This window comes from Pleurodeles waltl, chromosome 3_2 (genome assembly GCF_031143425.1).
Source record: "Pleurodeles waltl isolate 20211129_DDA chromosome 3_2, aPleWal1.hap1.20221129, whole genome shotgun sequence".
In the NCBI taxonomy this organism is placed as follows: domain Eukaryota; kingdom Metazoa; phylum Chordata; class Amphibia; order Caudata; family Salamandridae; genus Pleurodeles; species Pleurodeles waltl.
Window position 1 is genome coordinate 121331139 of NC_090441.1, and position 20666 is coordinate 121351804.

Consider the following 20666-nt stretch of genomic DNA (forward strand, 5'->3'; position numbering starts at 1 on the left):
TATTATGGGGGTCAATATGACCCTGGCCAGGGCCACAGTGGGGGTTTCACCACCGATGGGCCGGCGGTGCAGACAGCCACATTATGAGTGTGGCGGGTTGTCCTCTGCCAACCCACCACATCTCCGATCATACTCCCATGGTGGTCGGAATCGCCGGGTTGGAGATGATCATCTCCGACCTGGCGGTCCACAGAAGACCACCGCCACGAAAACCATGGCAGATGGGCTTCCGGTGACAGGGAATTCTTTCCCTGTCACTGGTAGTCGGCTCCCCCACCCTCCCATCAAGCACAAGACTCCTCTCCCCTCAGACCCCCTCCCCCCCTTCAGCCACATTACCCCCCACTTCCCCTTCAGCCACATCACCCTCCCTCCCCACCCTCTCCTGCATACATGCACACAGACACCCACAAGAACACGCATACACCTATTCACCTACACTTACATACACGCATCCATTCACACACATCCATGCACACATTCACAACATCCCTACACACATGCACAACAACTTTCATACAAGCATTCACAACACCTTTCATACCTGCATTCATGCACGCATACTCACACCCATCCAAACATGCATACGCACTTGCAGACAAACACGCATTCACCACAGCACTCACACTTGCATACTCACACGGCTACACACTGACTTGCAAACAGGCATTCACTTCAACATTCAGACACGCATACACACATTCATGCACACACGCATACACCACACACTCATACATGCGCACACAACACCCCCCACCCTCCCGCCACCCTCCCCTGTTGGACGATAACCTTACCTGTTCTGGGGAGTAGGTCATCCGGCAGGGAGCGGGATAGGGTGCTTCCACCGCTGGCAGCGGCCCGCCAGCAGGACACCGCCAGGCCATATTATGGACCATAATATGGCAGGCGGTGTCCTACTGGTGGGGCGGGGCCTGTGGTGGAACCGCCAGGGCACCTCCGCCCACCAGCAAAACTACTGGATTTCTGCCCAAAGTGTGGTGGAAATCCTGCAGTACCCCTGATATGGCAGACGGGAGACCTCCTGTCGCCCGTGGCTTTGGCCGTCTTATGAAAAGACCGCCAAAGTCATAATGAGGGTGTATGTGTTATGTTTTGGTTATTCATATTTTATTAGTAATGTTTGCTCTCTAATAACACGTAGCCTGCTATTTGCCTGTGGCTTCCAGTTCTTGATTGTCCCAGACTGATCCAGTGACCCCTCAGCTGCTTGGGTTTTCCACACTGGATTTTCCCACTCACCTTTCTTCCTGACAACAGAAGCCCTGCCCACTCCAGGCCCTACTTAATGCAGGCCACAGTGTGACCACATCAGTAGGCAGCATGACACCTAGGCTGCCACTTGCCTGTGGCTTCCAGTTCCCACTTGTTCCAGACTGATCCAGTGACACTGTAGCAGCCTGGCTTTTCTTGTCGGGGTTTTCCCAACCGGTTTTTCCTACCTAATGCAGGCCACAGTGTGACAGCGCAGTGGACGCGTGCAGGGGGCATGCTACGGGCACACCAAAGGCAAGCCCTTCTGTTCATGTCTGCTGTAATGCACCCAGCACCATGACCCTTAGGCATCCTTCTCCCTGAAGGTACACCATTGCCCGAGCGCTAAACCCTTGACCCTGGATGCCATAACAAACACTGGCATGTTCCTGACCCATGCTCCATTTTAGGACCTTTCACCTGCACCTACTGCCACTTCACCTGCCACAGCACACACACCAGCCCACTGACCAGCCCCATCCCAAACACACCACAGACATCACCTGAACAAATACGGCAACTTGCATGTGCCCTTCTCAACACATCCTCATTATGCAAGCATTCCACCAAATTATGTGACCTCATCGCCACCCTCGCAACTGACATTGTCTTCCTCACCGAGACCTGACTCAACCCCACATACCCCCAGACATTGCTACAGCGATCCCCGACAGATATAAAATCACTCACCATGACCGCACCAACAAGCTGGGAGGAGGAACAGCCATCATCCAACACAAAGAGACCAGACAGTGCACCACCAACAACACCACCAACCCCTTGGAACATCTCAACGTCAACCTTCACATGGACGACAAAATAACCATCAGAGGCACCCTCGCTTACCGACCCCGTTGGCCCACCCTCCAGGTTGTCAACACCATTGCAGACTTTATTGTGTCCCAGCCTTAGACTCCAAGGATTACATCTTCCTCTGTGACCTAAATTTCCACATCGACAACCCCAACAACACTGTACACCTCCATGACAATATGAGCAGCCTTGGATGGCCCAGTTCAGCCATGACCCTACACACACCACAGGAAACACACTGAGCCCCATTTTTACCTCCAGCAACCGTGTCAAATAGTCATGTCACAGAACTCACATGCACTGATCACTCCATTGTCCATTTCTGCATCTCCAGTCTCTGCACTTCCACCCCTAAGATGGCCAGTGCCCCCCATCAGAGGTTGAACAAAATCTCAGAGACCAGCTGGGCAGGCCCCCTCAACACCTCCAACCCTGCTACCACCACCAACCTTCAACACAAAGTGAAAAACTTCAACACCTGGATCACCAATTGTGCCAACAGCATTGTCCCTACCAAGAGCAACAGCCAGAGAATGTCCTCAAAAAAGGACAGCTGGTGTACCCAGGAACTCAGAACAGTGAAATGAGAGAGCAAACAGCTAAAGAGGAGATGGTGTACCAGCAAAGACACCTCTGACAAAGCACCCTTCAAGACCTCCCTCAACCTCTACCACCGCCTCCTGAGGGCAACAAAAAGACAGCTCTTGCTGCACGCATCAAGCTAGCACCAACAACGCTGAGGATGTTCAACATCGCTAAGGAATTCTCCAACCCAGCTATCAGCGAAAACAACATCGCACCCTCACATGAGCTGTGAAACAACCTTGCCCACTTCTTTCATGACAAGATTACAACCATATTCAGAAACTTCGTATCCCAACCCAGACCTATGGACTTCCTTGACAGATACGCTGCTACCGTAACCAACACAAACCACACACTGACCACCTGGAACATCCTCTCCACCATGAAATCCATTCACTCTCCACCATGAAATCCATTCACTCGGGAGCTCCCACACAACCATGCCCTCACCACATCTTCATCCTTGGAAACCAAAGGATCGGCAGGAGCTCACCACCCTGGTCAGCACCTCTATCAGCATCTCAACATTTCCCGATGCCTGGAAACACACCAAAGTCAGACCACTACTAAAAGACCCTGCACCGACCCCAGTGCACCCAAAAACTACCAGACAATCTCCCTGCTCCCATTCCCAGCGAAGGTACTGGAAAAGATCATCAACAAGCAACTCACGACATACCGAGAGCAGAACCAGCTACTCTACACCTCCCAATGTGACTTCTGCAGCAATCACAGCACCAAAACTGTCCTGATCATATCCATCTAAACCCTCCTTGACCAGAGAAAAACAGCAGCTTTGATCCTCCTCCACTTCTCGGCAGCCTTTGACACCATAGCCCCCCACATGCTGATCAAAAGACTTCCAAGGGGACAAGCTCTGATGGATCACCTCCTTCCTCAATAGAAGAACCCAGAGAATCCACCTCCCACCTTTCACCTCCGAAACCAAGGAATTCACCTGCAGTGTCCTCCAGGGCTCATCCGTCAGCCCCACACCCTTCAACGCATATATGACCCTTCTGGTCAACATCCTCAGATCCCACGGTATCAATATAATTTCCTATGCAGGTGACAACCAGCTGATCCTCTCACTCACCACTGCAGCTGAACCCACTCCCTCCGGCCACATCAGAAACCTCTGAATCATTATTAACAACAAGCTCACCTTGAAATGCCAGGTCAATGCTGTCTCCTCCACCTGTTTCCCCACTTTGCGCATGCTACATAAGACCCTCAAGTGGTAACCCCACACACAAGATGCACCATAACACAGACCCTCATCACCAGCCGACTGGATTAAAGCAACACCCTCTGCATAGGAATCACCACACACCTCCTACAGACCATACAGAATTCTGCAGCCAGACTCATCCTCGGTCTTTCCTGATGAACCCACATCACACCCCACCTCAGGCAACTCCACTGGTTCTCCGTACAGAAGAGATGCCAATTCAAGCTTCTGACCCATGTACACAAGGCTCTACATAACCACAGACCTGCGTACATTAACCACCACCTAAACTTTCACCAACCATCAAAAAGACTAGACTCTGCCTCTCTTTCATTTGCCCATACTACCCGCATCTACCTGAAACTGAAGTGGAGGGTGTGTCTTCTCTAACATTGCAGCAAAAGCCTGGAACATCCACCCCATGCACCTCTGGACCATCACCTCACTTCAGGAACTCCGAATGGCCCTCAAAACCTGGCTGTTCGAATAAGCCTGCAAGCGCCTTGATACCCTATGGGTTGATTAGCCAGGCTTTATGAATCCTGATTGATTGATTCCTTAGGTAACTTTACAATGCAAAGTTGGATGTGTGTTGGAAAGTAAATTCCACCATAACACTTGGGGCCTCCTTAAGACCCTGGCGATCACCAGACCGCCAGAGTCACGGTCGAACCACCGTCAAAGTGGTGGTCTGGCCGCGACATTATGACTGGTGAAAGTGCCATGGTCGGACCGCCAGTACCGCCACTTTTCAGCCGCCAGACGGCCCCAGTGGTCCCAATCCGCCAGGGCAGTGCTGCAAGCAGTGCTGCCCTGAGGAATATGACCCCTCTCTCCACCAGCATTTACATGGCGGTTTTACCGAGACAGGGTGCACTTGCCATGGGCAGTGCGAGGCCCCCCCGCCAGCCCCATCACGCAAATCACTATCTGCTTTGCAGACAGTGATTTGTGCAATGGGTGCTGGTGCATCAGATGCACAACAGCATTGCCACCAGAAGTATTATGAGCCGGCGTCAATTTATTTGTGCGTTTCCCGCTGGGCCAGCAGGCTGAACCTGTGTTTCAGTTCACTGGCCCAGCAGGAAACTCATAATAGGGCCAGCGGGAAGGAGACTGCACTGGCTGTCTTCTGATCTGCAGGAGTTTGGCAGGCGGCCTTTTCCGTCCGCCAAACTCCTAATGAGGGCCTTGGTTTCTGTCCCTTTTTAGTGGTACAACCTAGTGAAAGAGTTTAATCAATTTCCCCTTGAGTATTTCTTCATACTTTGAGTCTATTATAAACTGTGTGCAGTCAGTAATACATTTTGGAATTGTCCCACATATAGCGTTAGATTTATGAGGCCCTAGCTCCACCGGAGCGTCACTTTATGTGATGCTCTGGTGGAGCTGTGCAGTGCGCCATATTTACAAGGTGGCGTTAAGCCACTTTTTGTGGCTTAATGCCACCTTGTAAATACGGCTCCTTCACACGCAGCACTTTGCGTGGCAAGGGCGTGCAATGGGTGTTGCTCTGGTAGTTCCACAGCAACACCCATTGCATTTTGATGCTGCCCCAGATTTATGAGAAATTATAAATCTGAGCCCTTGCCAAAATCTAACGCTACCCCAGTGGTGGCACTAGCATGGCGCAATGAGGAGAAATGCTTTCATTTCTGCTCTTTTTTGCTCTTTCTATGTGTACTGCTTTCTGCTGCACACATAGGAGGAGCAACTCACCATTGAAGATTGTTTTTGTGCAGGAAGGTATCCCATCCTGCACCAAAAAGTATCCACCTCAACGCAGCCATCCTTGCACTATGGCCCAAGGGTGTCTGCTTTGGCGCGCAGCAGCAACCTTAGCGGCGGCGCAGGGGGAAACACAGGGCTGCGCCATAATATTGTAAATACAGAGCAGCCCCGTGTTTTAGAAGTGATGCAGTGCGGTGTTGCCAATTTTGGTGCAACAGCCACTTCTTGTAGATCTGGCCCATAGTGCTTTCACTCCCAGACTGGGACCTCATAGCTCTATAAACACAGAAGTCACTAGTCCCCAGTCCACCAGCCGGTTATACATACAGATATCTGAAGTAATCATATTAACCTAAAGGTGTAGAAGTGGACCAGCCACTGAAAACTCAAGCAGGCTTGAGCCTGAAGCCTGGCTCAGATTGGGTTCCAGTTAGAACCTCAAGCCCATAATGAGATGAGCTTTCATGTGGCTTCTGCCTGTCACCCTCCCTCTACCCTCATGCACAGAAGGTAATAACAAAACATTAATATTTGAGATAAAAAAGAGACAAATAAATGCCAATTTAGTGTCTGATTTGTACAAAGTCAAACCAGAAAACCTGGATTAATCATGGCTTCCCCGCTTAACCAAATTGTGTGACCTTAGGCACATGTTTTATTTTACCCATTTTCTTTTTCTTCAGTATTGCATATGAAAGCACCGTCAGATACATGAGTTCAGAGTACCAGCTGTACAAAAGCTATTGGCCCGAATGTAAGAAAAGTGATGCTGCATCCAATGCAGCAACACTTTTCTTGCGCCTCTTAGTGCCCCTCTACTGCCACCATGTGTGTGCCGTATTTAATATATGGTGCACCATGGAGCAGGGTAGAGGCAATAGCATCAAAACTTGGACGCTATTGGTGTACTGTGCAGGATTAGCATCACAATTTGGGCTCTAATACTGCAGAAAACATAGGGGCCCATTGAAAACAATGGGATGCCCCCTTTTAACGACTGCTCTGTGCAGGTGCTAAAAATAGGCTCTAAAAATGGCCCAGTGGAAATCCTTTAGATTCTACTGGGCCATTTTTGCAGTCTCCCTAACAGTGCAATGCCTCCCTTGCATACATTATTCCTGGCGCAGGCATAATGTGCCGCAAGGGATTACAAAGTAGCACAATGCATGCACTGCAGCACTTTGTAAATATGGCGCTGCGAATTTGGCCTCATTGGGCTACACTAGTGTCATAAAAAATGGCACTAATGTGGTGCAAGGAGGCGCTAGGCCCATTAAATCTGGGCCATTGTGTTTCATTTGATAGACAATCATGTTGCTCTATTTATAAGAATGTGGATTGCATAAAGGATTCACATCACATGACACCTGTCAGGACAGGAATGGTTCTAAGTTCATGTTTAAAAACTCACTTTTAATATATACTTCTCAGTGAAGTGCTATAACATGACACATTGTTGTCAAAACTTCCACATGTTAACGAAATACACTTTTTTGAATTCTCAAGAGAACATATCATAGTTTAAGGATGTTTGGTGTGATTTTCATGACAAACATTTTAAGGGCTCAGCTTGTGCACAGACTCTAAGAGCCAAGCCTTGGCTCAGCTCTGACATGGCTTGCATTGTTAATTTGTGGGCCCGTCCATATCCATATTAACCAACTGAACTTTACTCTCAGAACAATGCATTTCTTACAGATTAATTTATCTTGCATTTTTTTACTTAATGTGTCTGCACTTATATTTTACATGCAGTTATTGCCATAGTCACGGCCACTGGGATTATGTGGCAGGAAAGACCTAATTATCTGACAGTACTGACTAAATTATGCAACAGTAAAAAGCAAATTGTGCTGTCTAATATGACACTTTTTGTGATGGATTCACTTGTACACCTCCTAACACTGTCTGAACAAAAGTTTCACCTCAGTACCGATTTAATGCTCAATATGATATGATATGAAGGCTACCAACCTTCATAGGTGCAAACCTAGCGCTTCAAGCAGGAAGACGGCCGTTGCATTCACCGAATCACTCCCAACCATCTTCAGCACAAGAAATATGTGAGATGCACTTTACAGTGCAACTGGGCCTGTACCATCCACTTTAAAGTTTGCTAAAGGCAACCATTAACTGGAATGAGAAGAGAGGATGGACATGGAGGGCTGGGCCATTAAATAAAATGAATTATAGAACCTGATGACAGACCATAACTTTTTTCATTAAAGATTCTGTTTAAATGCCTTATGTAATGAATAGCTTCAAGGCACTAAGAAAATTAAAAAAGTTATTAACATTGGTATTCTGTCATAAATATTTATGCGACAGTTCCTTGGCACTCACAAGAGTTAGCAAATCATTTTGAAATGCCATTATAATACAATGTGACAGGCTTGCTTATTTATATTTGAAGGAAACTTGCACGACCTTTCCTTTGTAGTAGTTTAATGTGTGAGAAGGTGCTACTGCAGTGTATTTGTCAATGAGTGAAAGATATGGTAATGGAGCCGTTCACCCCAGTTTATCTGCCCCTATCAAGTCATTAGTTGACACCATGGAAGTGTACTGAAGAGTGTGCGAGACCCACAGAGGGCACAAGAAGCCATTAAATAAAAACAGAAAGACTCTTCTACTTTTTTTTTAAACTCTTTATATAACATTTTCAAGCGGTATATAGCAATGCAAGTACAGCGAAGTAGATCCACGTTCAGATAAAATAATCACTGTTCCAGAACACAATATATCATAAGACAGCGAAAACATGGTAGACAGTCTCACGGCATAAACATGACAGTGCAGAACATGGATTTAAACAGTATCATAGAGAAGTGGTCAAGTAATCCCATAGAGGCAAAGTGGTTTATATAAGAATGGCAGGGTCATGGGCTCATCATGCTTCAGCTGATGACTGTGAGGTCGGAGGAGTGTCCAATGTGTGTAAGTCGTCCCTCAACAGCTGCCAAATATCCTGAGGTCTAGATGTTAAAGGCCGTAGCGATGCATAGAGTTCACTGGTATTATCACAATATGTGAGGCTTGTAAGCCATTTACTAACGGATGGCGTGTGTTTAGTGCCCCAAAGGAGCGCTAGCTCACGCTTGACTGGTAATGTGATTGACCAGTAAAAGTGATATGGCTGTGAGGCACCTAATAGTTTTAGGCAGCTCTCCAGTATAGCCCAAGAGGGCCAGGAGCGGGTCAGGGCGTAAGGTAATCCCTCAATACTAGACAATCAATCAAAAAAATCACTCCAAAAGCGCCTGATATTTGGGCAAGTCCACGCCATGTGTGGAAAATCAGCAAGGGGCGCACAGCACTTGAGGCAGGCTGGAGAACGGGCATGATCAATACAGGCCGTATCACACGGTGCAATGTAAATCCTCCTCAAGAATTTATATTGTATTAATTTATGACGATGGTTGAAAGAAACAAAATGACTGTGCACATCACGCTTCCCAGATTTTCTGGGACAAGGGTTGTCCTAGGTCTGTTTCCCAGGATTCTCTGAGCCTGCTGTCGGAGATAGGCAGGCTGTCAATACAAGCAAGGTACAGTTTGGAAACCAGTCGTGCTTCGGAATCTGCTGCAATGACCAGAGTGAGAGAAGCAAAGTCACCCGAAGCTAGCAGATAAGTAGAACACTGTGCATGTAAAGCGCTTTGCAAGCGACAAAGCACAAAGTGTTGCACGTGAGTGCCATTGGTGAAGCGTGCATCCACTGTGCATGAGAAAATATGATCATAGGGGAATACATCACCCAGTGTCTGGAGATTAAGTAATTTTAGGGTTTGTTGAATGCGCGCTTCCTGTGTGATAGCCAAGAAGGGGTTATTTAACAGTGTCAGTGCCAGGGAGTATAGTGCGTCGCTCTGGAGAAGACGAAGCAGTCTGCGCCAGGCCCAGCTAGTGGTGGAAAGAGTTTGAATATCTCTGCGGCACAGGGGCATTCCCTGAGGTAAGAGCGCGCGTAGGGGGACCGGAGAGGCCAGGTCAAGTTCTGGGATTGCACACGGAATGCACGCATCAGGGCGGAACCAGTGGTATGAATAATGGCATTGTTCCATAAGATAATAAATTTGAAAATGGGGAACACCAAAGTTACCCCGCTCGTACGGGAGAGTGAGGATTTCCCAGCAGATGTGGGGGTGTCTATCCGCCCACACAAGCCTAATAAGCGAACTGTGGCGTGTGGCAAAGAAGGAGTTCTTGAGTTGTATGGAGATGTTCAGAAAAAGATATAGGAATTGTGGGAGGATCACCATTTTAATGAGGGATATACGGCTCGCCATAGACAGCGGGAGCTTCACCCATCTATCCACCTGGGCGGTAAGGTTCTCAACTGTAGACCCATAATTTAAACAAATGACCTGGTCCTTGTACCCCTGAATTTGTATACCAAGGTATTTTGTGGTTTTATCACACCATCTGAAGGGAAATTCTACCACAGGTGGGAGGGTACTGTGAGTAAGCGGAAATAGTTCTGACTTACACCAATTAATGTGCAGTCCTGAAAATGTACTGAAGTGGACTACTTCATCTAATATGGGTTTGAGGTTAGCTTTGGGGTGGTGGATGAACAGCATTATATCATCTGCATAGAGCGTGACTAGTAGCCGCATGCTAGTAAACTGTAATCCCCTGTGTATGTCTCTCCTGCAGGTGACACACACGGGGAGCCATTGCTATTATAAAAAGCAAGGGGAAAAAGGGGCATCCCTGCCGAGTACCACGCGTTATGGGGAAAAAAGGGGAGAGTGCTCCATTCAGTGCCTATGTATCCACGCAGAAATCCTAGTTTGCGAGGGATGCCATTCGGGCGAGCCAAATGCCTTTTTGGCATCTAGTAAGGCAATAGCCCCCGCCATCTCTGGTGGCACTCTGTTGAGCACTGCAAAAACAGTACGGAGATTAAGAGACGTGCAGCGTGGTCGAATAAAGCCAGATTGAGCTGAAGAAATAATCTGGTCTAAAAAATGAGAGATGCGGTTAGCAATCGTTTTGGCCAGTATCTTATTGTAAAAATTAAGCAAACAAAGGGGTCTATATGACTCCCAATAAAGAGGATCTTTACCAGGTTTTGGCAGAAGGGTAATGACAGCCTCAATGCATTATTGCAGGGAGTACCCCAGCATGAAGTGCCTCCGTGTAAACAGATACTAGGCGTGGGCACAATATGTTTTTCAATTTTTTATAGATTGTACATGTGAACCTATCAAGTCCCAAGTCATGCACGCCCTCCAGGGAATCTACTGCCTGCATGACCTTTTCTGCAGAAAAGGGCTCGCTGAGAAATTGCTGCTGAGCAGAGGTTAGCCATACCATAGCTATGTTACCTAAATATTTAAGTAATGCAGTGCATGGCGGCATTGGGTGAGTTGTATAGAGGTGTGAATGATATGTATAGAATTAAGATTGGACCTCTACAGTACCAATGGCATGACTGCCGTCCGATCTCTTGATTTCTAGTATGTGAGCCGCTGAATACGGACGGATGAATCTAGCCAGTTTCTTCCCCGTCTGTCACTCTCCCTGTATTTACGTTCCAAAGTGTATTTACCCATGTCATTTGTCGTCCTTCCAACAAGGTCATTAAACTCATCCAGCAGCAATTTACGCCAATGTAATTGAGAGTCAACACCCATCGCCCCAAGCTCCCGATCAAGATCCACAAGCTGCGCCTCCAGCGAATGTCACGCAATACCCCAGAATGCTTAGATATGTAGATGCCCCGGATGTATGCTTTCAACGCATACCACAACACTGCCCAGGTGTCCCACCGATCCCTCATTTAATCAGAAAAATTATATTATTGTTTCCTTGAGGTCTGCACAAAATGGTACATCCTGAAGTGCCATGTCAGGGAACTGCCAGGACCTTCTGGCCGCCCCAGACACTGGGATAACAAGTGTAGTTAGCACTTGTAAGTGATCTTACAGTGTGTGTTGGAGATGCTTGACAGAAGCGACCCACTGGGCAATAGTACTAGTTAGAAGCCAATAGTCGATATGTGACCATGTGCCATGGGGCGCTGAGCGGACTGTGTAGGCCAGTGAATCGGTACCATATAGTCTCCAGGGTCATGTAAAGAATATGCTTCACAGATAGTTTTTAAGGCGCAGTGGGACCAAGGTTTGGACACCGAAACTCAGGAGGTAGTGTCTAGAGCAGGGTCCATTGCCATATTAAGATCGCCTCCAAGGATAATGTGATCGACCTCGAAGTGGTCAATGTGGAAATGGAGATCATGAAAAAAATAAGGGGCGGCAACATTTTGAGCATAAACATTTACAAACAAAATGTTGAGGGTATCGAGCAACCCTGCTACCAGAACATATCTACCATCCCTGTCAGAGTAGGTTGATAGGAGGCGGAATGGAACACTCTTGTGCACCAAGATGCATACCCCTGGGAGTAAGGGCTATAGTTAGCAAAATAACTGTGCGAGCCCCAGGTGGATGCAAACAAGGGCGCAGCGCCAGCAGGAAGGTGTGTCTCTTTAGAAAGGCCACCTGTACGCTGTGCCTATGGGAGTATTGCAGCACTTGCCCTTATGGGGGTTATTGAGATCATGAATGTTCCATGACATGAAGTTGATGTCCAGAGACTGTTTAACTACAGAAGCGTTATACACCATGTGTAACATATGTGTGATCATTTTGAGTTAAAGAGGTAAATGTATGGTCTGCATTGCATAACAAAGAAAGATTTAAACAAATATTCCACAGAAGTAAAGTTGCCCACCCACCTCCCAAACCCGGCCTTGATCTGCCAGGTGGATCTCATGTAACCCCAAATAGGGGTAAACCCAACAAAACAACAAGTATCAAGGTATCAACCACGTTTACAAAGCAACACAATCGCGAGGCGCACCCAGACATCAAAACAGGAGTAATAGCACATTGGAAAGGGAATGGGTGGACTGTAAAAAAAGATCCATCTAAGGTGGGGACAGAGCAATGAAAATTGTTAAAGTCTTATATAGCTCAGTAAAGGCAAATCAGAACTGCGCAGAACACAATTTCCCAGGTAGGCCCAGCAATTTAGTCTGGGGGGAACAAGTCCATGCTAGAGGAGGGCCACGCTTATAGATTGTTATGCAACGGTGCAGTCCCACGGGGCAACGAACCTTGTTTGGACTGTAGCTTGCAGAAGGCCATGGCATCACTGGGGTTGTCTAAGTAAAGTGGCTTACCATTCACCTCCACCCACAGCCAGGCCGGATATAGCATTCCATAGAGAATATCAAGGTTCAGAAATGCCCTCTTGACCTCCGAGGACTTCCATCTAGCGTCCTGCATAGCAGGCGTGAAGGCAGGGAATAGGGACACAACAGCACTCTGGTAATGTTGGGGGCCCTTCTCCCAGGCCAGACGAAGGGCGGTGCCACGGTCTCTGTAATTTAGTAAACGGGCAATAATGAGGCGGGCAGGAGCCCTAGGGGCAGGATGTGGCCCCAAAGTGCAGTGAGCTCTCTACACTACAAACGCGGTGGTGAAACTCTGGCGGCCGAGCAATTCCGCCAGCAGATTCTTAACAAACAGATCCAACCGGCCTGTGTTAGTGGATTCAAAGATTCCAGAAATGCGCAGGTTGTTGCAGCGTCCCCTCGCCTCCATGTCATCATTTTTCACTGCTACTGCTTTTAACCTGCCCTCCACTTTCTCCAGACATTTCAATAGCTTAGCTGTTTCATCTTCTATGTTAGAGATCTGACTATCCACTCCTTCCAAGCAGGTCTGCTGCTTATCCAGTCTGCTCCTCATATCATCCAGCCTGGCAGTCAGGGAATCAAATCGGGTGTCAATAGCATGGAACCCAGCACAAAGTTCTGCCAGTATATCCTCTGTGCCCCCGATTGATCACGGGAGGGGCCACCGGCAGCGCCATCCTCGCTCCCAGCGGGCCCAGTGGCCATATCGGGCGGCGCCTACTATTCAAACGGCAATTTTCTCTGTTTTGGATCGCCACGGCCCATGCCAGAGCAAAAGCGGGGGCCGCCAGTTGCCGCAAACACTGTACCTGGTGGACTAGGGAACCACCAAACTCAGCACTATGGTATCTCAGAGTGGGGCGGGGGACTGCAGTCTTGGAGTTGTATCACTGTGAGGCAAGGGAGGTAGATGTTACCCCACCATTCAGGAGCAGTGTCATCAGTTTTTCCCATGGGGCAAGAGCAGTCCAAAACAAGGGCCCTTGACGTGTCCCAGTTGTCAGGCAGTTATGTGGTGGTCACCCCACCACCCACGGCTGCACAGCACGCAAAGCAATATGAGGAGCCAAGGGTGAGCTCTCCGTTATGATCGCCGGCAAGGTCGTGCCACCCATGAGCCACAACCTCCAGCCCGGGCGCCTCCGTTATTTCACTGACAGGGGGTGGAGTGGGTGATGATTTGGAGCCAGCAGTCACTACTGCCAGGCAGCACTGCGCTGCACGGCTGGCCACCCTCCTCAGGCTCACCTGAGGCCCCTGTGGCCTCAATGGCCTTGGAGACGTGAAAACAGGATAAGCGCAGGCCGCAACAAGAACGGTGGCTGCACACCACACTATAAAGCTAACCGCGGCCCTATGGTACCTCCGACCTGCATGCTCTGCTACGCTACCATCCCCCGACTGGAAATGCTCCGTATTGGCCCATTCCGGTGGATTGCTTGGGAGCCAAACGCAGAGCTTCACCACCAAGCAGCCATCATGGTGTTAAGCATGGCCACGCCCTCCTCTACTTTTAAAGGTCTTTGAATGACCTGTGAAGTACTAGAGCCCAGCACACAAATCAGATAAGGATCCTCTCTGTCATTGAAGCTGCAGCAGGTCAGGCTACCACACAGGAGGTGGGTGGGGTAGAAGATCTGAAGCACTTGTAGAGCAATAGGCATTGTGTGTTTGGAGTCGGGAAAAGAGCTGTGCTGTATTGAAGTCAGCAGCTTATTTAAACTTAATTTCTTTTTCAGTCCCTATGCTTTTAATGCACTTAAAACCAATGGAGTTGAAACAGGGACTGCAGTGCTGCATATTTTTAAACTTTAGGGTTGTTTGTCCCCCTCGTCCTCCCCACCTTTTTTCCCCTGTGTCCTCTCACCTCCAAAAATTGGGGGTGATAAATCCTCCATGTCCTCTACACTTCTTACACCCATGCCCAGTGCAAGCCTTCTGCTCCACTGGGTGATCCACTTTGCGGCAGGGAGGGAGCCGATATGTGCCCTGGTGCTCTTGCTCTTCGGAGCAAGCTGATCGGTGCCTCCAGTCTGACACAGCCCGAGTTGCAGCCAGACCATTCTAGCCTCTCACACAGCTCTCACTTCCAAGGCGGATGGAGGTCTCCATCAAGCGGCTTAAGGTGTAGTCCAGTGGTTGTGAAGGGTAGTAAGTCCTATATAAGTGCAATTACAATTACTCAATCTCTGCAAGCCACTCATAAAGATGACTGACTTGGAACATGTCGAGAAAAAGTAATGCTATTAACCCTTCTTGATAGATTTAGGAATAAAGTTTCATATGAAAAAAATTACTTGACCAAGCAACCTTAGATTTTGTAGGGAAGCATAGAAACATGAAGACCTCTGAATGCACCCATATGCTATTTTAGATTGGGTCACTGCTGATGTTTCACACATTGAATTGTGTTTTTTTGTCTGAACATGACAACGGATTTTCCCTTTCACTATCCCCCATTAAGGGATTCTCAAACTTATGCTCTGTTTGTATAAGCTTTGCAGACTTCAGCATAGAATTAACAATCATTTGAACAATAATGCATTTATGTTGTCACTTAATATAGAGGAACATCTAGAAACGATCTGAGGGATTTCACCCTTTCTGTTGACATCAGAATAATCACAAGTAATGATCTGAATTATGCACCCTTTTTGCTGACTTCAGTGGGACACTTAGGTGGTCATTCTGACCCTGGCGGTCTTTGACCGCCAGGGCGGAGGACCGCGGGAGCACCGCCGACAGGCCGGCGGTGCTCCAATGGGGATTCCGACCGCGGCGGTAAAGCCGCGGTCGGACCGGCACCACTGGCGGGGTCCCGCCAGTGTACCGCCGCCCCATTGAATCCTCCGCGGCGGCGCAGCTTGCTGCACCGCCGCGGGGATTCCGACCCCCCCTACCGCCATCCAGATCCCGCCCGCCAAGGTCAGAATGAGGGCCTTAGTAATGACTTCTGGTACTGGATAATGGTGCAGCTGGCAATATGAAAATGAGGGAGAAGATTAAAAAATCACTTTTGGGGGAGGATGCGTAGATATGTAGTGTCACTAGTAGAAATGCTATGGGCCTCATTTAGGGTTTGCCGAATATTACACCTGCAGTTATAAACCACCTGCCAGAGTGAAGTATCATGCACTCACTGCTAGAGCTCCGTAAGGGGATTTCACACTCGCAGAACTGAACTGGTGTTTGTTGTTACATACCCATTTCTAGAAACTAATAACCAGTACGTGATATCATTTACTAATTGCAAGAAACCAAAAAACAACATATGATACCATACTTTGACTTATAAAAACCAAGTCACAAATGATGTATTTCACACTCATAAACAGAAATCAACAACCAGTGCATGATACGTCAGTCTAACTTCTAGAAATCAGCAGCCAATGTGTGAGACCAAACACTTAAAAATGGAAACACAGACTACCAACTCTTTATGATTTAGAGCAGTGGGTGTGTGATATGAAACAGTCAATAACCAGTGTGAGGTAGTCTGCTCTTAAAGATGCCAACTAGTAATAAAAGGATGAAGACATGGCATTTCAGTCCTACAGTGCCGGAAAATTACATGCATTCAGAAGAGTGCTTGTTGTGCTGTCAGGCAGCATGTTGCTGTATGCCATGCTTAACAGCATGGTTAAGTCACCTCCCTGTTTAGATTTCTCTCAATCAGTCATTCAACCAATCAATCATTTGTAGAGTGCAGCACTATGGCCCCTGGGGGAATCCGGGTGCTGGGGTTCAAGGTCGACGTCGAAAAGCCAGATCTTGAGTTTGTATCTGAAGTGCATTTGTTCCGGGGTGGTGTGTGCGAGGGTCAGTGAGGAGGAGCGCAAGTGTCTGGCAGATTGTTGGAAGTTCAGTCAGTGGTGGCTGTAGGCTGCTCCTTGATCTTTTGGATGAGGAGCCAGTGTAGGTTTCTGAGGTGGGGAGTGATGAGGGCACATTTGGGGAGGTCCAGGATGAGTCAAGCTGCCATATGGTCTAAAGCGTTTGAGGAGTTGGGTGGAGATACTGAAGTAGAGTGCATTACTGTAATTGAGGCGGCTTGTGACGTTTTTGTCTGGTGTTGACTGGAATCCATCTGAAGATCCTGCGGAGCATGTGGAGGGTTTGGAAGCATGTGAAGGCTCCGTATCAACCAGGGTGAGATTTGCTGGTCATGCTTCACTTGTGTAATTCTGGAAGCCACAATCAGAAGTGTAGCCCGTACAGCTTCAAAAGCGTTTGAGTTCCTATCTGTAGTGAACAGACAGGTGTTCTTATTTTTCCGAGTGATTGAAATATTTTGCTTTTACCGTATGTGTGAGCAGTAGTGTAGGAGACAGTTGCAAAACGACTGCAGCTGCGAGTGAAGTGAGTGTGACATCAGTTGTATTGCGCTGGGATAGGCCGGTTAGTGTGAAAGGTGCACACGTATTAGTGCATTGCCATTGGTTGAGAACAGCTTGCAAAAATAATTGTGGGGCTTAATTTACTTCCTGCTTCATTGAAATTCATATTATTGATTGAAAATGAGTACAAAGATTACATTTTTCAAAGCTTTAAGAAGTGTGCTGAGAGGAGATGTGCTTATTCCAGTTAGGGAGGGTAAACAGACAGCACAGTAAGGAACACAAAGGAACACCAACCTATGAAGTGGCAGAGGCAAGAGGAGTTTCAGCATGCATTTGGGTTAAACAGTGGTGTAAAATCACTGAGAAAGAAGGTTCATGGCTTTTTCATGTTACAGAAGCTTTCATTTAAAGGACTATAGAAAAGTTGAGGAGAATATTGTGCCAATTAAAGCCTCCTCCAAATCCCACAAAATTTGATGCTTTAGCTATTTGGGAACTCATTGCTAGACAAAAAGAAACAGCAACATTTCAGAATAGAATGAGGAGAGCAGAGAAGACATTAGCAATAACTAGATGGGATGAGGAACAGAAAATGTGGAGATGAAAGATGTTAGATGGGGTGAAAATGTTTCCAGCTATTATAGAAGAAGGTAATGGGAGTACAAAACCAAAGACAAAAAAGAAGCAGACAGAAAAGACAGAGCAGACAGCAGATGAGGGTAAAAAGACAGCTACACATGAGAGTGACTCAGAAGATGACTTTGTGAATCAGCTTTTACTGAATTGTACCCCGCCACATCATTCAGTTAAGAGGGCAGCTCGGAATATAGGCTCAAGTGTACCAATAGCTCCAGTTTCACAAAGCCCGAGTCAGGTAGCCCCAAGTACACCTGCAAGTTCAGTGATACAGGTGCCCCCAATTTACCCATCAGTTCCTGTTGTTAGTACAGCATAGCAAATTACAAGCCCAGTTGTGAATCAGGTAGTGCCAAGAACAAAAATGATTCAGATGGAATCTGCACCTAGTGTGACAACACCTGTGCCCATTTTTAATCAGAACCTGACTATGCACATGTGTACTCCAATGCAGACAATCTCAAGTATTACCCCAAATCAATCAGGACTGACTTTCAGTACAGTATTAACAGGTCAAAGTGCTGGGGATGTCAATTCCTCAGAGTCAGACAGGACCTGATGGTCCCTGTAACCATAGGTCCGGTTATTCCATTGTATGCTTCAGGTAATTCTGGAAGCAATCTCCAGTCTCCTAATCTTATATCTGCAGGGTTCTCACCATATGATATGCAGTGGTCACTATACTCAGCTAATTTGGAAATGGAAAGATTAGCTTTGTTTGTTCCAACTTTAACCCCAACACAAATTGAACATTCTAATCAGATGTTAAATCAAACAGGGCCGATAGTTGATGTGAGATGTCTGCAGGGAACGCAAATTCCACACATGCCAACACCAGACCAGATTGCCAATATGGATTGCAATACTCTGCAAAATATGACACAGAGGAGTAATATTGGTTTGCAAGGTTTTTTCAGCACAACAGTTAAATGAGTGGTTGGACAGTCTGAGAGACCCCAGAAAGAGACAGGACAGTGAATCTGTCCAGATTAAAATTAGAGTTAAATGAATTATTGAGGGAATACTTGAGCTGGAAAGACTGGATATGTACAATGAAGAAGAATTTTGCTTCACATGCAAAGATGTTACACAATGTGCAGGACTGACATATGAGAAATTAGTAGAATTGGAAGAAAAATATGATGTGGAATTAGGGAAATCAAAGCCTCTAAGAAGGAGTTGCAGCTTAGAATTTAGTTCCAAAGATATTGCAATCAGGAGATCGCCCAGCATGAGAATGCACATTAAAGAATTAATTATGAATATTCAAACATGGGGAGCATTAGGCAAATGGGATGGAAGATGGGCAAAGAAATTAGGTCAAAAGAAAGCAAAGCAGAATTTGCCTCCGGCTGCAGCAAATCAAGCTGACAAGAGTGTAAAAATGCTGCCAATGAGGAATATTCCAGGTGGAGGTTATATACATGTCCCGTGAAGCAGAAGTGACATTGTCATTCATAAATGACCACCCAAGATTGAGGGAGAAACCTGTAGAAATGTATAGGCAAACACAGACGCTTTTAGAACTTTCAAAATGCCTGTGGGAAGATTTGAACACTTTATTTGACACTGTGGCTCCAGTCGATTTATGGGTTTAGTGCAAGCAGAGTGCTGATTGGCCAACTCATGAACCACAGACAGATCCAGTAATAGGTGCCCTGTCTGAAGAGTTGATGCAAGGGTACTAGAAAGTGATTGAGTTTCTGAAAAAAAAAAAGTTCCCCCGAAAGATCTTGATTGGCAAAAGACTGACAGGACAGCACAGGAAACGAAACAGTCAATTCATGCCTAATATGAAATATTGCTGCAAGCTTTTAAACAGCATAGTGGGTCTGAAGTTATTGAGCCAAAAGACATGGCTCATTTTGTGTTTAGATTCATGCAAGGATTGAAACCTGAAATTGGCAACATGATTCAGCAGCATTTGTTTTGTTTGCAAAATAAACCAATTGATGAAGCACTGCAGTTCCAATGAGAAAGAATGCATGTTAGCCGCATCCTTAGACGTAGATCAACGTGGTCCCTAATACATATCAGCATTATTGGCCATGATGTTTCATTCCTGGTTGACAATGGAATAACGCGTTCCACTGTCAGAACTGCAGAAGTACCAAATGTGCCCCTGTCAGGAAGAAGGGTTCTGTGGTAGGAGAAGCAAATCAGCAGTTAGCTAACCTGATTATAGAACATATTCCAGTAAAAATAGGGTAAGTTGAGGACCGGCACCAATATGTGGTTTGCGTTTTAAAAAACCGATGAGCTTGTTAGGACGTGACCTAATGTGTAAGCTAAATTGTTCCATTAGCTGCACCCACAAAGGAAAAGCCATTCAGATAAATAGTGATGATGAAACATCTAGCACAGCTGATGAAATGTATGGAAGTAGCCCCACTGAGACAAACCAAAATTTCTTGATGACAGCAATTGATACCTGGGAAGAGGTTAAGAGATTGCAGGGAGAAGTGACTGAAAGGGAATGTATAGGCTGGAATAGAGCAGGAACTGTTCAGACAGATGAGGATGATGTTTGGGTTTCCAGTGAGGGGAAAGCACTGTTGGCAAATAGTTTGCTACCGTCAATGGCAAGCTACTACCATAGTCAGGCAGACATTGGCAGAGATGCCATGATCAGATCTTTCAAGCAAACATGGTACAATCCCAGATTCAGACAGGTTGCAGAAGCTGTGTGTCACAGATGTGTAACATGCCAACAGATGAATGTAGGGAAATGCACTGTGGTTAATCTGAGCTACATAGGTAGATCAGGAGGTTGTTTCAACCAAATGCAACTTGATTTCATTAAGATGCCTGTTGAGGTATGTGTTGGTGTTGGTGTGCATGTATTGAC